Here is a 22441-nt window from a genome sequence, read left to right as displayed (position 1 = left end):
TTGAGTGGGGCCCCCGCAGGGGCCACTCCGAGGGCCTTTAAGGACTTTATGTCCGCATGATTAGCCAAGATGAAGGGGCCAGCTGCAAACTTTAATTTCCCGATGACACAAAGGAACCATGAACAATATATAGATAGGATTTGAATTTGTAATAAGCGGTGGCCTAATCCACAGCAAAGGATAGTCAGCGGAGACAAAAAAAAAAAAAAAAAAAAAAGGTCCTGAAGTTTCTTAGGTTCCCCATTCAGACACAAGACACACTCTGCCCAGAGTTTTACTTCAAGTACTAGGGCTGCCTGTGGGAAAGAAGCAGTGCACTTTGGCTCTGGGACTCTGAGTTCCCAGCAAACCTCTCTGTCCTCCTAGCAAGAAGAGGAACTAGAGTTTGTCTAACAAAGTCACATGCACCTGGTGGGGAGAATAGTCCAGATGAAGGAATGACCCCATTAGTCCACTGGGAATATTTTGTGGGGCACCAACCTTCTTTTATTGAACTCTTGACCCTCCACCAGGGAGGGGAATTTCAAAAAAATTATCGATGTGTTCTTCATTCTAAGATAAAAAGCATTTGAGTTTGGGGAGGAGGTTGGGTTTTTTGTTTTGTTTTGTTTTGTTTTTTCTTTTTTTTTTTTTTTTCCAGGGCCTTTGGAATCAAATTAGCTGCTGGAAAAGAAAATCTCAACCTTCATCTTTGTTCTTACCCTTTCAGCTCTAATCATCTTGAAGTGTTAAGGTGAATGAAAAAAGAAAGAAAAAAGTTTAGGTCAACAGGAAGTGTCTTGTGATGGGGACTGGCTTTAATAGCACAGGCAAAGCCAAGCGACAAAAGGGGCCAGATGTTTTGACAGGGCACTGTGGAGCAAACAGAGTCTGGGAAAGGGAAAGAAGCATTTCAACAATTCTCAGAACAGGGGGCTTTTTGTGTCCAACCCATGGAGAGATCCTGCGGCAGAAGCTTCCCTCTAAGAGGCAAGAGATGAGAAATTTGCATATGCATCAGTATTGTGAATGCAACATGTTCACCTTATTAATTATGGAAACCCCCCACTGAGGGGGCATTCACCCTGGGCTAGGAACTTTCCCTACATTATCTTATTTAGTCTTTGCACAGAGGCTGCAAAGTTGGCTTTATTGTTCCCATTTTACAGGTAAGTCTGTTCAGGCGAAGATAACTTTTACCCGCCCAGAGGCATTCTCCCTGTCACATGAGGCAATTCAAATCGAAGCCCAGGCCTGCATGACTCTGGACCTGGGGCTCCAGCCCCCTCGCAGTACAGAAATCATAAGACAGACACTTAGAACTCCGGATGACTGTCTCCTTATCACCAGGCTCTGACTCTATCTAGACGAAGCTCCCATTGCTAAAAGCAGAGCCTGATGGGACAGGGCTGACTGAATTTACCCCGCTGCTCCTACCTACCGAGACCACCATCTCCACCCCAGGACTAATGACAATCACAGAGAACTTCCCAGTCACCGTTTTCACTCTGGACTTCTTGGCAACCTTGACCGAATTCCTTCGTGGGGTACCAGGGGAGGAGTGCAGCCAGAGCACTTCAGTCCTGGAAGACAGCCTCGCAGAGAGACCCTCCCAGCTGGCTTTTCTTCTCCCCTTCTGCAGACACAAAAGGAATGGGGGCAATGTGTTTGCTGGATGAAAAAGAAAATCCTTCTGTGTGAGATGTGTGTGCGTGTGAGTCAGTCTTTGGAAGCTGTGGCCAAGGCCTCACCCTCAGAAACCCTATCCGTGTGCGCTTCTCTTTGGTACTGAAGGCACCCCGAGGCCGGGGCGGCTGAGTGGAGGCTCCCCAGCTGCCAGGAGCTGGATCCGATGGCCTTCTGGGCACAGCTGTTGAGGAGATCGGGCACCGCTCCCGAGGGGAATGTGTCATCACCCAACTGCCGGGTCCATGACGATGGGGGACGGATGAGATTTAAAGCTCAGAGGAGCCCATTCTCACGCGCTCTCCTTTCACCAAACCTTCTGGTCTCTTCGTCCAGGAGCTCTGCCTCTCTATAGCTTCTCCTCGGCCTTCCGTCCACTCTTCGTCCCCAGGATTCTCTGTGTCAGAGCGGGCTGCTTGGTCATCCTCCTGGAGAAATCTGCTCTGTGTAGGCCACTGGGCCCCGGGTGCTTCCGACCCACAGTGTGCCTCAGGAGGATGCTGGGAGATGTCTGTGAGAGTCGAGGGGTGCCCTCCATCCATCCTTCCTGTCTAGGACAATCGAGCTCGCTGATGTGACCGGAGAACAGTTGAGCTGCTCATGGGTGCCAAGAAAGTGTTGGGAGTCCAAGACAAACGACGCTTGGCTCATTTTGTAAACAGCTTAAGTTCCGGTGTTGAAAATTACTTAAATCATCTTCTGCGCCATAAGCCAATTTTGAGAATGGATGCACGACAAAGCCACCCCATCTGTCATGAACATTCTCTCCAATTGACCTGTGGCAGGAGGTGGAAGGGGCGTGGTGGGGGTACGGGTGCTCACAGCCCTGTCCCAGGCCTCGTCAAAGAAGGAGACTGAGAGGGAACCTGTGTGTGATAACTTTGGTTAGCCCAGGTGAGAAGGAGAAAAGTAACTGAGTTGAAACTGTATTTCCATGTCCTTCTCTAAAGAATGTGTTACTAAGTGGATTAATGTGTTTTCTTTTATGTGAGGATCTGTGGTATCTCCTATCTCCTGAAACGAGATGCGTCTGCTGTGTTTCAATGGAAGTAGATGACCTGGCATTATAGAAACATGGCAAGGGAATTTTATAACATTTTAGGAGAAACTTTGTACCCCTGTATGTAGTTTTTTGGTCACTGATATAATGCTATTCATCGCATGAAAAGGCAGCTCAGATAGACGTGCTGGGATCTGAATCCCCCTGCTGCCACTTGCTCTGGCTGTTTGACCCAACTATTTTGCTCAATCTAAGACTCAACTTCTCCCCTTGCCAAGTGAGGTTGATAATAATACCTGCCTCAGGGGGTTGTTAAAAGGAACCAGTGAAACAATACGTATGTAAGCACCCAGCTCAGGGGTCGCTTTACGTCAGTGTTCAATAAACAAAGGCTAGTTTAGATAATTTTCCTCTCAGATCCCTGTAAAGTTAAATAGGCCAATGTGTTAAGGGACTTGCACATAGTATGTGTTGTAAATATTATTACTCTTCCTCTCCCCTCCAGAGTGGTTAGATTTGTTGAAACATTGCTCTAAGACTATGCTCACATTTACTTTCTACACTTTAGGTCATTTTGCTGAATTATCTTGTGAATTTTAGCATCCCATCCACCTGCCATCGTTAAATCAACGTGTCTCCCGAAGGGACAAAATTCTGATTCACGCACAGAAAACAAGGAAATTCAACCACAAACAAATTCCACACTAAGTCACCCCGTTGAGGACCACGTGTGAGGATCACGCCTGGGCTCTCTCAGGCACCAAGTCAACTGGTCAACTTCAGACATGTCCGTTCGGTTCAGGGCCATAAACCAGAACTCCTCGGCCTGCCCCTCAGGCCTCAGAAATCTCTTAGAGCAAAGAGTACATCTACAGGCCTAGCTATATGATTTATTGTAGTCCTTATGTATTCCAAGTCATGGGGATAGGAAGAAGGCACTAAATGCCAAGGTTTTAAAGACAGTGCCTCACAGAAATGACCATAAAGAGCAGCTCAGGAGGCCACTTACATGAAGTTAGACCCGTTTAGGACTAGGGGCTATTACAGTGTGAGCTTATCATAACTTGATTCAAGTGCAATAAGCAAGAAGTGGAGAAGATGACCAGTCAGTGTGAGAAAGCCAAGCGGAGATCAGATAACCACATTAAAAAGATTAAAATGTCCAGCCTGCTATAAATGCCTGCTAAAATCCTAAAAAGGAGTCTGGAGAGACCCATAAAATCATAACTAAGAAAGTAAGGGAGCCCTGAAGCTTTAACCAGATGTTCCTGTGATATGAATGACTATGTTAGTAAATTTTCATCCTAGCAATACAGCTTTGTATTGATCTTTCTCTTTTATTAGTCAGTGCTGCTATGAGATTAAATATTGTCTGGAAGGAAATACAGGCTTCCCTCTCTAGAAGTCTCTTCTCAGTAACCCAGTGTTTGTTATCGCAAAGCGCACGAGGGAGTTTATAATGAATTGCACAACAGAGCAGGGGCTTGAGTCTATAAAAAGAGTTATATAAGGGGTAGCCTTATAGAGAATAACCTTATTTGGGAAGCCCAGCATTGTGTGCCCTCGTGAGTGGGAAACCTATGGAGAGCTGTCTGAAACAGAAATAGACACGAGTATTTATAACCAGGAGCACAATCGCAATATACAGTGCTAAACACTTAATCTATGGTTAGATTTTACTCCAGATCCGAGCTGAAGTCAGCAGAATTAAATCTTCAAGTGTATTTCAGCAGCCTTAAATCCTTCTGATACTGTTAGCGGTGGCAGGATTCCAAAATGCATTCTGTTAATAAGACAGTAAAGTATAAAATCAAGTTATCTCCTTCAAGGAGAAAAACACAGAGCAGAGGAAACGAGTCTTGTAAAATTACATTCCCAGCACTCAGGCCTTTTCTACCTGAGTTCCTTTCAATTTATTCTTTTACTACCAGACCATTCTCCTTGACAAATAACAGAAAAAGAGAAATCATCTGCCACCTTTTTTTTTTTTTTTTAAACTATGAAAGGAATAGCACCCCTGGAAAAAAAAAAGGCTTAGGATTTTTCCTTCTTATCTTTACAGGTCAGAAGAGGTGAAGATTTTGCCAATCAGCTGGCAATATGCAGTATGAAGTCTCCTTGGGCTAGCAAAAAGAATTCAGCAGCTGTTACCTTTTCTTTCCCACTTAACATAACTTTTGGTTTACCTGCAGCTAAAAGGAATTTATGCAGCATGCACACGGGTGTTGTTTAAGTCCCAAGACAACTGTTAGTTTTCCCAGGAGTGGCATCAAGAGCTTGTTAAACTACCAAAAGGAAGGAAGGAAGGGAGGAAGGAAGGGAGGGAGAGAGGGGAGAGGGAGGGAGGGAAGGAAGGGGAGGGCAGGTACATCCACTACCAACACCTTTTGAACTCGTAACATTGACCTGGAGCACTCTACTTGCTCAAAATGAACAAAGTCAGAACGAAGCCTAAAACTCCTTCTCCATGCCTGCTCTCACAGCCTGGAGTTTGTGCACATCTGGAACAAGAGACCACCCACCGCTCAGAGATCCCTGCAGGGCGCGTTGGGTGAGTTAAGTAATAAATTTTAACCTTAACTCTGAATTTCTATGCTCTCATGAGTTTTAGTCAAGCTCCTTCTTGTTGCATCAATACGTATAACTGTTGGCAATTTCATGTTCTTTAGGCAATCTTTTTTTTTTTTTTTTGCCTGTCCAGGAGTTAGAAAAAGATAGAAACTCCCTTGTGTTATGAAACTAATGTGATACAAGAAATTGAGCTGTAGCAATCCATTGGGCAGATACAAAAATACATGAAAGTATAGATTTCTACTCCACTGGAAAACCATGTTATAGTTAGCTGAAAATTTAATACAGTATATTAATGTTTCCCCTCTAAGGTGTCTCTTCATAGGTGATTTTGGTTTGGTTTCTTTATTTGTAGATGAAAATGTCTGGAAAATCTATATGTAATACCTGGGTATAATGTCTGTACATCTTAGGACAAAGACACACACACACACCTACACTACTGTATTACAGAGAATTATGAAATTAAGTAAAACAAGAACCTTACACATTAATGTAATTGAACCTAGGATTAGAGCAAAGAGACTTAGAAGTTCTTAAGAATTATTTGTGTTGAGCTAAATAAGATACACAAATTATTTTAGCAACTTCTCTCAGATAATCACCAAAAATGGAACCCAAAAAGCTTTCATTCTCCCCCCAATTTTGCTATGGAATCATGCAGACTTCTACATTCTAGTTATGACATCAGAGTTAACACTTTATAGATCATAATGCACCCCCATTATCCTTTAGTGAATTTAATGAGTGTAAGAAGAGACCATAGCTTTTTAAAGTTGATTTGAGAAGCATTCTAATCTAGGTAGAATCTAAGACATGCCCTATTTATAGCGACTCAACCACAGATCATGGGTGACTTTGGCAAATGGGGACCTTTTTGTTGTTCATTTCATTCGCTTCCATTGAAGGCGGTGTTATTTTGTAAACTTATCCTCAAATTCTGGCTGTCTGACCTAGTCAGTGTCCACAGTTTTCAGTGTGTGGCTGTTACTATACAGTGTGAACCACTCTAGTTCATTCTTCAAGCATAGCTTTTAAGGCTCAGCTCCAAAATGTCCTTCTAAATCCGGCTGCTTTAAATTAATCGCTCCCCTCATCTAGCCTCCTGTTTGTCTCCCTTTTGATTAAAGTTATTTCTGTAAGTGACTTCATGGCAACTTATGAGCCTCCTAGACTCACCTCTCATTCTTTCTTAGATCCCCTTCACATAAAACCTCCTTCATAAATGTCCCCTTAACTGAACTGCCTTTTCTAAAAACTGGGAATTAAATCTACCCGTAGGGAATGGTATGAAGACGAATGAGCAGAGGGCAGAAACATATTCTAATGATGTCAGTGATGAAGCCAACACACCTGGTCCCAGAGCCTTGATAGGGTGTGTATGTAAAACTGAATTAACTGCAAGAGGATTTAATGAGTATAGTGGATGTTCTCATCCTCCAGGTGGCCCCTGGAGAGAATGTTAGCGCCATGAGAAGAAGTGGAGAAAGGAAGAGAGGCTGCTGTCAACTCTAGGATGATAAAGAGGAGTTCTCTTCCTCTCCATTCCTCCATTCTGCATGTTTCAAAATGACAATAAGGGAAACGGTTTACAGCCAACTCCAGGTGCCCCTGACTGTGGACCTCCTGTCTCATCAGAGAGATGAAATGGAGACCCCTCTTTCCATAAACAACTCTGAGCTGCATTAATATTGATTGATTCCCACTTACAGCAGTTTCTTCTTCTTGTCTTCATTCAATGACACTAAAATCCTAGCGACTCAGTCACTCTTCTGTTTCTATAGGACCAGATCAGAGAGCTGGAAATGGTCTCCAGCTGGAGTGAATTGGAAGCACAGAGACCTAGAAGGGGGCCCAGATGTTGCACTATGATGCTATCTTCTGATGCCTCCATTATAACTTGCATCATTCCGCTGAGATAAGATGTCATCTTGAGATCAACTTGAAATCCTACCATCACCTGATTGCCCAATGGCACTGTTTCATTCTTACCACCTGCCCAAAGAGAGAAGTTCTCAAACGTTAGATGCTCTTCCAAATCAGTCTAGAACTGTACTCAGGAATCTGTATTTTAATATATTGCCCATCCCAGGTGACTCATTTTACTTGGCTGATAAACACAGTCCTACGACTGAAGAGGAAGCAAGATTAAGCTGGGTTATTTTCTACCCAGGTTTGGGGGAAGGGGTTGGCAATAGGTGGATGGGGGAAATTAGAAGAAACAGTTCCTTTATTTTTTACATTTGAGGAAAGAAAAATTAATAATATAATAATATAATTAAATCCAATTTAACAAAAAAGCACATCTATTTCTTCATCAAAAGCACTGGGCTGATTATTAGAGATTCAGAAATTGAATCTTGGGTTCCTGGCTCAGACAATGGATCATTCAGTTAGTTCAGTTCTCCGTCTCAAAAAAGTACAAAATGGAACTTTAGGCAGAAGGTCATCGTTTGTCCTTGCTGTCAACCTTCCAGGAAGTATCCTATATTTCCTGACTAAGCTTAGGAGCCAATTGGCTGTGCAGGTACCACTGGTAACAAGACCCAAAGGCAAATCAAAGATCATCCAGCCCTGTCTCCCCATGTCAGGCATGAGAAAAGTAAAGCTCAAGAGGTTAAGGGACTTGTGAAAGGTCACTGGTTACTTTGTAGCAGAGCTTGCACTACAGCCAGGTCTTCTGTCCACTGCTTTTCTCACTTTACCATGTCATATGGCTTGGAGAAAGGTTGTCCATTAGTTCATTCAGCCTTTTGTCTGTCCATCCATTCATTCTACAGATATTTAGTAAACACCTACCACGTGTTGAGTGCTCTACAGTGAGGACATGAGCCTGGGGATGATCCTCTTTCTGTGTTCACAGTCTTATCCTCTAGGGTGATTGAGATTTAAAAAAAAAAAAAAAAGGCTTACATAAAGCCAGTTTTCTTTGATTTTTGTCATCAATGCGACTTTTATAAGTGTGAAGCAAAATCCGTTCATGGTCTTCTGGCATGATTTTCATGATTTTCGGATTTAGATCATATAACTTCCTAGCATTTTATTTCACTGTCTGATCAATTTGGATCTTTTTTTTGTCAGTCTTCTCCTTGAGACCTCTCCTCCACTATTATTTTCCAGAGAGGAAGCAACAAGTTGTACAAAGTGTTTTAGGAATGGATGCTCCACGATTTGGGTACAAAGTAGAGTAAAGCTCCACCCACCCACCTGCAACTTGCCTTAAGACAATGGCCCTTGGACCTGCAGCAACTCTAACTCTTTAGACTTGTGAGTCTAGACTGTCTTCTAGTTTCCAACAGACCCAACAGGTGATTATCCCAGAAATAGTCAGGATTTCTTTTTCTCTATGAGCCTCACCTTTCATTGTCATGCATGAAAGCACACATAATCTACTCACACAGCCTCTCAAGATGGTTATGGAATTTATTCTTCTTTAGCTGACATTTTACAAACAAAAGATCTTCATTACAATTTTGAAGTTAGAGAATTTCACTGAGGACTCCCCCATCCCCAATTAGCCTTGTTAAATTACAGGAGAGAATGAAACTCAGCCTTCTATGGACTAGCCACACCCCTTAGCAGCTGACTTTATTAATGAGCTCATCCTCTGGCTTAACTCCTCAGCCAAGGCAAATCCAAGGTAGCAAATTGCATTTTACAGCTATAAAACCTAAAACTTTATCCCACAGGAATCACAGTACCCTGAAAGAACTCATATTTGTATTGTAAGGAAAATGTCAGTACCTCAGAAAAACAAGTACCCACCATGTACTGTTTCTTGCATTCTTTGCACCATCACCTTCAAGGGCACTAAATACATATGTTTTGCCCATATGTATATATTACTTAGTCGTTTCCAAAAAATATTTAATTTATCACCCAATTAAAGGATAAACTTTTTATTATTTTTTAAAGGTTTTATTGACTGATTTTAGAGAGAGAGAGAGAACACATGTGCGTGAGTAGGGGGAGGCATAGAGGGAGAGAAAGAATCTCAAGCCAACTCCAAGCTGAATGTGGAACCCTACTCGGGGCTCCATCCCAGGACCCTGAGAGCATGACTTGAGCCAAAATGAAGAGTCAGAAGCTTAACTGACTGAGCCACCCAGGTGCCCTAAGGATAAACTTTAAAAAAAAAAAAAAGAGAGACTACATTTCTTATATTCTCTCTCTCTCTCTTTCTCTCTCTCTCTCTCTCTCTCAAAAACCAAAAACAAAACAACCCACTAATATATACTTTTTGGACACAGTGGATGTATAATAAATGAAATTTGACTAATGATCCATTTTGTCTTTAAATCCTAATACCATCAGTTATTCTTCTAATTGTTGAGTGACTATCATGTACCTAATACTAGGCTATGTGTTATGAGGCATATATCAGATGTATATGACATAGCCCGATACTAAAAAATTTTGCAACCTTACTGAAAAGGAAAACACATGAATTGGCATAATAGATCTGGAAGAACCTGAAAGTCTCTCCTGTCCAGCTTCCTTGTAGTAGATATCATCCTGCTATTCACAAATATTTCTGATTCTGCTTTCTTCTGAGTATCTGGAACAATTGGAACTCTCAATCCCTTGAACTTTGGGTAGATTGTGTCACTTGCTTTGGCCAAAAATTGCAAATGAAGGGATGTGCATCATATTGGTAGAAGCGTTTGAGAGCTGAGACACAAGCCTCCATTTCCCTTCTTTCTCTGATATAGCAATTGTGGAGGAGACTTCATGGCTGTCTTAGTCTATTCTGACTACTATAACAAAATATCACAGCCTAGGTCGCTTATAAACAATAGAAATTTATTTCTTACAATTCTAGAAGCTGGAAGTCCAAGATCAGAGTGTCAGCACAGTTGGATGAGGGCCCTTTTCGGGATCACAGACTTTTCATTGTATCCTCACATGGCAGAAGGGGCAAGCTAGCTCTCTGTAGTCTCTTTTATAATGGCACTAATCCCATTCATGAGGGTGGAGCCTAATCTCCCAAAGGCCTCACCTCATAATACCATCTCCTTGGGCATTAGGTTTTCAACATGAATTCTAGGGTTCTTTTTGGGGAGTTGCAGGTGGGCAGATACAAACATTCAGACCACAGTAATGGTGAAAAGGGAGAAAGGCTGAACTCCAGAGTGTGGATCATAGAGGACAGCTGCCCTGGGCCCCTCTAGGAGTCTTCATATGAGCCAGAACTCTAATTCTTGTTGTATTAGACCTTGAGATTTTAGGATTGTTACCACAGTATAACCTCGTCTATCCTAACTAACATGTTGTAGATGTAGTTAACATGTGTTAACTTGTGTGGTATTGAACCTCAGTGTAGTAAGAGTTCAGTATACACATGGACTGGGATGTTGAAGATTTATTTCTTCATGAAGAATATCTAACTTAAGCTATCTCAACCTTTCCTATGAGATTGCAACAGTTACTATTTCCATTTCTTTAAAAAGTAAACCAAAGCTTAGAAAGCTTTACTCTGAATATTTGAAACTATCTCATGGGTAGATTCTCTCCCAGCTTTTCCCCTGATTGAGCAGAAAGGGGGTCTCTTTTCTTCTGAATAGCCCTGTCTTCACTTCACAGTGAATCCCACCTCTTCCTTTTCTCTGGGATGTTGCCCTAATGGCTATCTCTTTGTTTTTCATTATTTGTAGCTGCCTTATTTCTATTGGCCCTTCCTTTACATTAAAAAATAGAAACTACTTAACATCTTAAAGTAAAAACTTTTTAAAAATATAAATCCAAAATAACTGCATTCTAATTTGCCTCTTAAGTTATCACACTCTCTATTTTCACCTCCTTAACCTATCACAGAAACTCCCATGGATGAGTCACCACGGACTTTCTGGTTACCATATTAAACGGATACAATGGGCCCTGCTGTTATTGGGCCTATTGACCAGGGTTAACCTGGGCTTTTAAGGCTCTTTTCTTTTCTGGATTCTTCTTACTCCTTTACTATTCTTTTTAAATCCACATTAAAGATTCCTCTTTCTCCATTGGCCTTTTAAAAGACTGTCCCATATTCATATCCTTAGTCCTTATTCTTGTCACTCTTCATGGGCTATGAGGACAACTGCATCTACTCTTAGGGCTTAATTACATGTTAATATGTTACATTCCCCCCAGATCTAAAGCTCTGGTGAAGTTTTCTCTCAGGGGCCTCATAAATATGTATTATGCCTCTTTATTCATATATCTCCAAGACCCCTTTAAATAAATAGGTAAACAAAGAAGCAAACAAACACATTCTTTGCCACCCCAAACCTTTTTGACTCCACCTGCTACCCATTCTCTCAAACTGCAGGCCTGCAGTTCTCTTCTTTCACTATAATTAGACTCCACACTCTACCATCTACATAGCTCTCAATTTCTACATCTTATTTTTGCCATCCCTGGTACATGTTTAACTGAAAGCCTTGTCACCCTCATCTTCACAAAATCACCTTCTGAATCCCCTCCAAACCATTCTTCACACTTCAGCCAGAGAATTGTTTCTTTTTTTTTTTCAGATTTTAAGTTTTTTTAAATAATAAATTTATTTTTTATTGGTGTTCATTTTACCAACATACAGAATAACACCCAGTGCTCATCCCGTCAAGTGCCCCCCTCAGTGCCCGTCACCCATTCACCCCCACCCCCCGCCCTCCTTCCCTTCCATCACCCCTAGTTCGTTTCCCAGAGTTAGCAGTCTTTATGTTCTGTCTCCCTTTCTGATATTTCCCACACATTTCTTCTCCCTTCCCTTATATTCCCTTTCACTATTATTTATATTCCCCACATGAATGAGAACATACAATGTTTGTCCTTCTCCGATTGACTTACTTCACTCAGCACAACACCCTCCAGTTCCATCCACGTTGAAGCAAATGGTGGGTATTTGTCGTTTCTAATGGCTGAGTAATATTCCATTGTATACATAAACCACATCTTCTTTATCCATTCATCTTTCGATGGACACCGAGGCTCCTTCCACAGTTTGGCTATTGTCAGAGAATTGTTTCTAAAGTTCCACTACTATCACATCATTCTCTACATTGTTTAAAGGTGCTTCGTCACATTCCAGATAAAGTCTAAGTGCCTTAGCAGATACACAGTCTTTCATGATCTGATCTATGCTCAGATCTTCAGCTTTTTCCACTGTTTCTCCTTTCTTCAGACTTTCCTGCTGAGCCAAGCCAAAGAGGTGGCAACCTGGGAACAATGGCGTTAATGGTGTGGCTTCCTCTACTCTATTCTTACTTTTTACTCCTCCAAGTGGCTTCCTCTGGAATTTTCCCCTTGGTTTCAAGTCTCAGTTCAAGAGTCTCCCCCACCACCACCCAGGTGCTCCCATGTCCATACCCTTTCTTTAAGCATACATCTCTGATGCTTCTATCATATTACATGGTGATCATGTGCATGGTCCTCTCTCAACTGAAGGTACAAGATTACTGGGTGCAGAGTCTATGTCATGTTCTTCTATGTATTCTTGTGCCCAAAACAGTGACTAGGAACAACAGATGTTCAGTCAATATTGTTAAATAAATGAATTCGTGATAGATTGTATGAAATAGAATAAAAATTACTTGCAAAATGATATATTAAAACACTCTGAAAAATTTATCAACATCTAGTTATGTTATATGAGAAGTTATAGGAACTTTGGTTTGCATTTCCTTATACAAATTAAGGGGGACTCTGTTTTTACATAATCATCACACAGTTTGGTTGCTTTTCTCCTCTCAAATTTATTTAAAAGACCACCAGCCTACCTGAATTTCACAACACATAGAGCATTAGGCTTTTGAAACAATGCACAAAAATAAAGTCAACATCTATCATCAAGATGTATAAAATGCTCAGTCTTGGTTCAGAGCCCATAACTAGGAAAGAAACATGTGACAAAGAAATGGACTTTCTTTTTTCTTTTTTCCTTATATTTTTACTTTGTCTCATTTGTAGCTGAGAAGTTGCTTCTGAAACACAAGTAGGCATAAAGACAGCTTGATCTTTGAGGATTACTGATATGTCTAGAAGGTAGTCTCCATAACTCAACCTGTTTTCTAGATGAGTGGAACACACCAAATCATTTAGTGCTTTGATGAAATTAACAGGACTAGATGTACTTCTGTTTAATATGGACACATCAGATTGGAACCTATATTTTGATTTTGTGTGTGTGTGATGGTACTGTAAATTCTCTTCTTTCATTTTCTCAATCTCATTAACTTCGTTCTCGGTTGCTTCATTATTTTCAGAACTGTCTTCTGTAGCTGCACTTTTTTTTCTAGCCAACTAATCTTTCAGCTGTTACAGTATTTTTTAATTATATTTTCCCAATATTTCTTTCCTTGTCATCATTTATTTTTAATTTACATGCATATATTATTTTTATGATGAAGCATAAGAATAGCTGCATTTTATACACAATGTATAGTTATGAAACTTTTTATAGGGTTTTTGCCTCCTGTGTCTCACAATGAAATTCCAATTCTTCTGTTCTTCCCAGATTTATGCAGAGAAGCAGCCATTAGGAGGCACATAGACCCATGTAGGTAGGCTCTGAAGGTTGGATCTCAATCAGTGATTGCTGTGGATTATCTAGTTCTGATTCTGAGGCTTTGTGTTTTAAATTGCTATCCTGAGTAGCAGGATACACTCACAAGGCATTTAGAAAGTGAGCTGTTAGTAAAACAAAACAAACATATAAGAACCTTTCTTCAAGGTCATGACTACAACAAACCAGTTCCGTGGCATCAAGTGCTATGGTGCATGATGAATATACCCCAATCAAGGGTAAGTGTAATAAAGAATGGAGCAGAGATCTAGGAGAAGTTGAGCCATAGAGAGAGTGAGTGTTCTGGAGAGTAATCCAGTCATCTACACTGTCTCAGGTTGAACTTCAGCCTCCAAGTGCTTATGTTCTTTGTAATTCCTTGTGTAACTATTACTAGGACTCTAGTTCAAAGCATGGGTATTCTCTGGCTCCATTCCAGGGACAGAAAGAGCAAAATAATGATAAGAATACCAGATAACATTTATGGAGAGTTTACTATGTGCCAAACACCATTCTAAATACCTTTGATATGTATTATATCATTTAACTTCATGACAAATCTATGAAGTAGGTACTTAATAATTTCCATTTTAATAAATGAGAAAACCAAGCACTGAGGTAACACAACTTGACCAGATTCACACAGGTATTAATGGGTGATGGATATAGGGGTTAACGCTAGGCTGTCTTACCCCAAAGCTCTTTTTTTTTTTCTCCAAAGCTCTTGATCTTAGGTACCACACTGATAAAAATTATTGGGAAAATATATAATTAAAAGAAATAGTGGAGGAATGGTTCCTTCTCTTCCCCCCAACTCCTTACCACAAAAGCACTTCAGTCCTTGATCTTCTCTTCTTTATTTCACTCAGATCCTTATTGGGCTCAGCCTGTCTTATGACTTTGAATAACAATTCTATGTTGACGAAGTCTCAAATTTATATCTTTAGTCCAAATCTCTTTCATGAATTCCAAAATCATATATCCAATTGCCTTCTTGACATCTCTACTTTGACACCACATGGATATCTCAGACTTAATATCCCAAACTGAACAAGTCTTCCCCAGTCATAACCCTTCCATAGCCTTCCACTTCTCAGTTAATGGCACTTCCATTATCCCAGCTGTTCAGACCAGAACCCCAAGTCTTTCTTGATTCTTTCTTTTGCTCCAATCCAATCTGTTGGCAAGTTCTATTTGCTCCCTCTTCAAAATGTTTTCAGAATCTGTCCCCTTTTCCTACCACCCCCATGAAACCTGCCTAGTCTGGACCACTATTCTGTCTCACCTGAATTATTATAATGGTCTTATAATTGGTTTCTTTTCTTCCAACTCCATTCATGTACTGTTTATTCTATACAGAGAAGTCAGAGTGATCCTTATAAAATGTGAGTCAGATCATGATCATCCTTTGTTGAAAACCTGCAGTGGCTCCAAATTTCATCTAGAATAAAGGCCTGTTTTATAATGGCCTGTAAGACCCTGTGTTATCTGACTCTCCCTCAAAAATATCTTGAGAGGAAAGGGTATTTTCTCCTCACCCTCCTTTTCTTCTCCTCCTCTCCTTCTTCCTCTTTTCCTTGTCCCACTCTCCTTCATTCTCATCATCATCTACTTCACTGTTGACTTATCCATAACACAAGTTCTAGAATAAAATGGAATTCAGTACTTGACAAAGTCTGGCAAATGAAACTTGGATTCTGTCTTTGACCAAACAACTTGTCACTCCTCCATGAAGACAAGAGATATGGAACTCATCCTTGACTCCCTCTCCATCATTCATTATATTCAGTTAGTCCCAAGGCCATAGACATGGCTCTCAAGTCCATTTCTTTCTTTCCATCTTCGCTGCTATTACCCGAATGCAAGCTCTCTCCACCTATATCCCCTCAACAATCCCTCAGAGGTTTCCCTTTCATTGGCCTTTCCCTCCATCTATTCTCCATCTGACAGCCAAAGTTGTATTTCTAAAAGGCAAATTGGACATCATTTCTTGGCTTAAAGATCTTCACTGATTTCCCTTTATTTATAGCTTTATTTTTTAAACTTTTTGGATCAAGGATCCCTTGGAAGTCTGACAATAGATACAAACTTCCCAGAAAGTACCCCAAGTACCAACATTTAAATTAATTTTCAGGTGACTCACTATGCTCTGAAACCATCCAAGGAAGTGTTCAGCTAAAAGGGATTCTATGTTAATGAGCCTTAGGAGAATCCATGAAATTTTTCAATCTCTGGCCCATAATCAGCAGCCTGATATTCCACAACTACCTTTATTCTTCCAGACGTAGCTCAAGGGAAAGATTTCCTAATCTCCTGAGGGAGTTAATCTTTCCTCTTCTCTGCATCCAAAGTGTATATAGCAATTATCACATCAGGTTTTAAATATTTCTAAACAGCTTCTTTCTCTAGAACTCTCAATTTTTTGAGGAGAAGGCTATCTCATTTTTTATTTCTGTTTCAGTCCTACCACAGACCCTAGGACACAGTTGACAATCAGTAAATATTTACTGAGTAATGCTATCAAAGGTTTTTTAAAAAAGGAAAAAACGATGAATTCCTATGTTAAATATTTGCCCATCTTTTACTTCTCCTACCCTTTCTGCTATTAACAAAAAAGAGATAATTTGAGTGTATCAAATTACAATTATATGGGTTATATTGCAATCAGATATTATGTTGATAGCTATATACAACTGAGATAAATTTTCCCTCAGTTCTGAGCTTTGGCATTATAGTTCTTACCATTAATCTTTGTTATTTACTAATTCCAGGACTAGGATAAGTTTTTGCCTCTGGTTCTTCTTTTGATCTCTAGAAAAATAAAGTTCTGTTCAGTTTTGACCTTTCTTTGCCCCCAGTATATTATTTGGAGAGTAAGTTTCAAGAGCAATTCACCTGCTTATCAGCTCTTTAACGCTGGACTTGTAGAGTCTCTTTACTCTGGTCCATAGTTTGGAACAGTGTTTCTCATGGAATGGTCCAGCAACTGTAAAGCACCTTGGGCACTTCTTTAAGGTGCAGGTCCTGGGACCCACTTCAAACCTATTAACTAATACTTTTGGGAGGCAGAAAGATATTCTGGAATTAGCATTTTAAAACTTTCCTAGGGGAATGCTCTATGCACTGAAATTTGGGAACCTTGGACCTAGAACTCACTTCATTCTCTTTTTAAGGCATGCATGTCCATCTGGGTTTCTTCTTTCTTGTCTTGACTCTCTCTTTGTTAGCACCATAACTTGAATTCACTGTGACTAATGAATACGTTTACTTTGCTGGTATGTTTCCATAAGCAGGAACAAGGTTACAGAGCCAGAAAAATCTGAGTTTAAATCTCCCTTCTGCCTCTTACTTGTGTGAGATGACTTCTACTCTTCAAAAACCACATTTTCTTTTTAAAAAATATTTACTTATTTATTTATTCATGAGAGACACAATGAGAGAGAGTCAGAGACATAGGCAGTGAGAGAAGCAGGCTCCTCACAGGGAGCCTCATGTAGGACTCCATCCCAGGACCCCAGGATCACAACCTGAGCCAAAGGCGGATGCTCAACCACTGAGCCACCCAGGCGTCCCTAAAACCACATTTTCTTTAATGTAAAGTGAGCTAGCAATACTTACCCCATAGGATTGCTGTGAAAATTTAATGAGATAATAGATGTAAATTATTATTTAGCATAGTTCACAACCCAAATGAAGTTGGGTAGATGGTAGTTATTAGTAATAATGGTAGTTATTAGTAATGGTAGCGATCATAAATGACCCTGAAATTTGTCATTTTCTCAGTGAGATATCTTTTTCATAGTATATGCATGTTTGCATGGAGATATGCATATATAAGGATAATATTTAATTAATATAATAATATTATATGTTAATATAACCATAATAATACATATAGTCATATAAAAGGTTTCTAATTAGTAGATCATTTGTCTCTCCTTATTTACTTGTTCAGTTTGTCCTATCATCTGACTCCCATCTGTCTGTCTAGCATTTCAACAATCAGCCTTAGCTCTGAAGCAGAGGTAGTCGAGATCAAATCTTATTCAGCACTCAGAAAATCACTTCATTCTATTAGGAAAATTTTTAAGTACTTAGATGCATCACTATGAAGACTAATTTTGAAAAGTGTGTTTGATCAGTGGTACAGCTTTGGTTGATAGCTCTGCTACTCCCGAAGGAATCTTAACAAAATATTTTCAAAGAGAAACACTTTGAAGCAAGAAAAGATTATGGGGGGAGGCAAACTTGGGGGGACAATCATGCTTAATAAGAATTCTTCATAAGGTTTCTCATTCATTAGACAATTTTATGAACTGTGAGTCATGTCAATGGAGCCTCTTTATCAACTACTACCAAACAGTGATTCTCAAAGATCTCTTCAATAATGTGGGGGGGAAAATGGTTCAAGGAGATTCTCAAAGATTTTTCTATGGAAGAAAAAATAATAAAGCAGTATAAAGTTGATTTAAGTCAGACTTCCTTCTCCCGAACTAAAATTTGTCATGATCACAGCCATCTTGATGTCTTGAATTTCTTTATCGTTAGAAATTTCTAAGTGAGAGTGAAGCTGTAACACGAGTTCCCATTTTTTAGTTTGAAGATTTCAGCAGGGATTCCATCAGCTCCTGAACTGTTGCTGTATCTACCTGATGGCTTTCAGGAGATTGAATTGAATAGCACAAAGAACTCTGGTGTTTGGAACATTTCAAGTGAGTGTCTGAAATGCAAGAGTTTCCATCTTTATTTCTTAATATGCCGAATCATAAAAGTCTTTATTGGAATGGGGGTGGGTTGGAAAAGAAGATGCTCAGTGAGAGTTTGAAGAGATGGGTGCATTTGTTGACTATGAGACCGGTTTTCCAGAGGGCACCATAAACCAGTAGGGAGCAGTGGGAGACTGGGTGTAGAGGAATAAAGTGCTGGGCAGTAGGGGGGTGACATCACAGAAGAGAACAGCGACCACAAGATTGGCAAACAATCATGTATCTTCTGAGAAGGCTTCACCAGAACCTTCTGTCAGCTTTTTCTTTACTGATGAACCTTCTCTTGCTTTCATGTTCTTCCTCCTGCTCAGATTCCACGATCTATCACTTCAGTCACACTCCTCCTGGTATCCTCCGCCTCTTCATCCCCTTGTCCTTTTATAACCATCTATCTGGCTAAATCCTGGAAAATTCGATTTGTCTTTCCCTATGCACGTGCCTGGGATTGTAACCACTGCTTAGAGAGAACTGTGACTGGGCAGTCTGGGGTCACTGTAAACCCAAGTGATATAAATTCAAAGAGGCTGGGCAATCATATTTTTTTCTTACTCGCTGCTCTGTCCCGTTCTGCATGGGACGGGATGGGATGTATTCAGCTTTGTTACTTGGCCCAAATATTTAAATCCTCGTCCCCTTAGCTTCTCTTTACCCCCTCCAGCAAAGAATCACCTATTTTGTTGGAAATACAGACAGTGTTGAATGGGAGCACCTCGTTTCTTGCTCCAAACCCCACAAATGGAGGCACATTTTATCCACCCCTTGAGTCTTCCCTCCTCAGCAAATATTTCTCCCATCTTAACCTTAAATGCCCTCCCCTCCTTCTCCCTTTCAACCAAGCATCTTTTTTTGTTTGGTTTGTTTTTTTGTTTTTAGAGACAGAGAGAGCACAAGTGAGGGAGGGGCAACGGGAGAGGGAGAGAGAGAGAATTCCAAGCAAACTCCCTGCTGAGTGCACAGCCTGTCGTGGGGCTCCATCCCCTGACCCTAATCTCATGACCTGAGCCGAAATCAAGATGCTTAACTGACTGAACCACCCAGCACCCTCCAACCAACATTCTTGAAAGCACTGTTTGCGTTTACTGTTTTTACCTTCTTGCCTTCCTTTCCCACCAGACTGCCAAGTGGTTTCTGTTCCTTTCTAATTGCTAAGTCCAAGAGCTGTTTATCAATGGTATCTGACTTGACTCAGCCACTTTCCCCTGGCCATATTTTGCTCCTAATATCCCAGCCCTGCTCTTCCACCCTTCTTCCAGGCTCCTCTTCCACTGTCCATCCTTTAAAGTATTAGTTTTTTATTCAATTTAAAGGTGTTAGATATTAGCTTCTGTATGACAATTGTCATTCATGACCTCTGGTATTCTTGTTCTTTATCTAAATTACTTGTGAGAGGTATTTTAAATTTGAAGTTATCAAAACCTCATAGGCTTTGTCATAGTAATTGAAAATACTACAAAAATTTCAATTATTTTTTAATTGTGAAGAAAATTTTAGTTTTATGTTGTAACATATGTTGATCCTTTCCTTTATTGTTACTGTTTCAGTGTCATGCTTAGAAATGCCTTGTCTTTATTAATATGAGGTAAACATCAATCTCATTTTTTATACAAATTTTTTTTTGTAAAGAAGATTTAGGGGATGCCGGGGTAGCTCAGTGGTTGAGGGACTGCCTTTGGCTCAGGGCATTATCCTAGGTCTGGGGATCGAGTCCCGCATCAGGCTCCCTGCGAGGAGACTGCTTCTCCCTCTGCCTATGTCTTGCCTCTCTCTCTTTCATGAATAAATAAATAAATCTTAAAAAAAAAAAAAAGAAAATTTAGGTTCACAGAAAAATTGAGAGGATGGTGAGATTTCCACCATACATACAGAGCCTGTGTGACTATCAACATCCCCTCCAGAGTGGTACAGTTTTTACAACCTATGAACCTTATTTTCAAACGTCATTATCATCAAAGTCGATCACTTACCTTAGAGTTTACTTTGGTGGCGTACATTTTATGAGTCTGGAAAAATGTAAAATGACATGTATTCATCATTATGATGTCATACAGAGCATTGTCACTACCCTAACAAATTCTCTATGCTCTACCTATTCATCCTTCCTCCCCAGCCCCAAACCCCTGTCAACTATTGATCTTTTTACTGTCTCCATAGTTTTGCATTTTCCAGCATGTCATATAGTTAAAATAAGACAATATGCAGGTTTTTTAAGATTGGCTTCTTTCCCTTAGTCATATGTGTGTAAGTTTCTTCCCTATCTTTTCATGGCTGGGTTTCTTTTTCTCACTGTCAGGATATGTGTTGCAGTTTCTTTTCTTTTCTTTTCTTTTCTTTTTTTTTTTTTTTTAAAGATTTTATTTATTTATTCATGAGAGAGAGAGAGAGAGAGAGGCAGAGACACAGGCAGAGGGAGAAGCAGGCCCCATGCAGGGAGCCGGATGTGGGACTCAATCCTGGGCCTCCAGGATCACGCCCTGGGCCGAAGATAGGCGCTAAACCGCTGAGCCACCCAGGGATCCCCATGCTGCAGTTTCTTTATCCCTTCACCTACTGAAGGACATCTTAGCTGTTTCCAAGGTTCAACAATTATGAATAAAGATTCTATAGACATTTGTGTGTAGGTTTTTGTGTGGACATACATTTGCAACATCTATGGGTAAATCCCAAGGAGCATGTTTACTGTATCATATAGCAGGAATATGTTCAGTATTGTAAGAAACTCCCACACTGTCTTCAAAATAGCTGCACCATTTTGTATTCCTATCATCAATGAATGAGTTTGTTCTTTCACATCCTTGTCAGCATTTGATGTTGCCAATGTTCCAGATTTTGCCCATTCTAATAGGTGTTTAGTGGTTCTATTTTTCTTCTAATATTTTTATGGTTTAATTTTTGAGGTTTAAATCTATAGTTTATCTGAAGTTTCTTTGGGTGGAACTTTATTATGGTATATAAAAGAGAGTTCACTTTAATTTGTTCCAAATGGTAAGCCACTTGTCCCAAAATAGCTTACTGAACAATCTTCTTCCAAAGATATTTTAAATGTTGCCTTTTTTTTTTATCAATTTCTCATAATATTTGGATCTATTTCTAGAGTTTCTATTCTGTTCTGTTGATCTTCCTATTTCTGTACCTGTTCCTTAATGCTTTTAATAATGTAGATTTATAATGTATTTCAGTAACTTATGGGGAATATGGACTTCTAAAACTTTTGACTGGTTTTATACTTCTATTATTTTCAGATGAACTACAGAAGCATTCTCTCAAGTCATAAAGGAAAATTTGCTATTTATATTTTGACTATAATTTGTTATATTTGTAAATTAATTTGGGAAAATATGGACAGCTGTGTACTCTTAAGCTTTTTCTTCCAGATGTTATGTCTCTCTTTTTTTGGTTCCCAGGAAAAGATTTAACTATTCTACCTATAGGTTTCATATTTCTTGTTGATTTAACTGCTAATTATTTCTATTTTTGGTTTTGGTTATTATCATGAAGGCGATTTCTGTTTCCATTATATTTTTGTACAGAAGATTTATGTGATTATCTTGATTCTAGATACTTTAAAACAGTTTCCTAGTAGTTTTAATAATTTTATAGTTTATTTTGTAGGCTTTTAAAAAATGTTTTAGTATATAATTTGCAAAACATATGGCAACTTAATGTTTTCAATAAATACACATTTTAAATTTTGTTTTGTATCTTACTACTAAGTAAGGAAATTTCAAAAAATTATTAAAAGGAATGGAGATTTTTCTTGTATGTAATTTGAAAGTCTCTGATTTTACTATTAGGCATTACATTATCTGTTTAGTAAACAGATTTGATATGTATGTATTTATTTGTATGCACTTAAAATATCTCTGGAAGGTTAACCAGTAACAGTGATTATTTCTGAGAAGG

At 39.6% G+C, this 22441-nt stretch overlaps 1 long non-coding RNA gene across 2 annotated transcripts; it reads right to left on the bottom strand.

The window, feature by feature from the left end:
- Positions 1 to 227: 227 nt before the first annotated feature.
- On the bottom strand, positions 228 to 20568 carry LOC112647945 (uncharacterized). 2 transcript variants are annotated; one of them, XR_003128590.3, is made up of 4 exons: positions 20506 to 20568; positions 6947 to 7231; positions 1478 to 4448; positions 228 to 962 (listed from the first exon to the last, which is right to left on the bottom strand). It is a non-coding gene; the product is annotated as an uncharacterized LOC112647945 (long non-coding RNA). The 2 variants fall into 2 exon arrangements; XR_004817519.2 differs by lacking the exon at positions 6947 to 7231 and adding an exon at positions 12062 to 13900 and having other exon boundaries at positions 20506 to 20545.
- Between the last annotated feature and the right edge of the window lie 1873 nt (positions 20569 to 22441).

This window comes from Canis lupus, chromosome 7 (genome assembly GCF_003254725.2).
Source record: "Canis lupus dingo isolate Sandy chromosome 7, ASM325472v2, whole genome shotgun sequence".
In the NCBI taxonomy this organism is placed as follows: Eukaryota; Metazoa; Chordata; class Mammalia; order Carnivora; family Canidae; genus Canis; species Canis lupus.
Note: the sequence above shows the minus strand (reverse complement) of the source record. Positions and strands in the feature narration are given on the sequence as shown.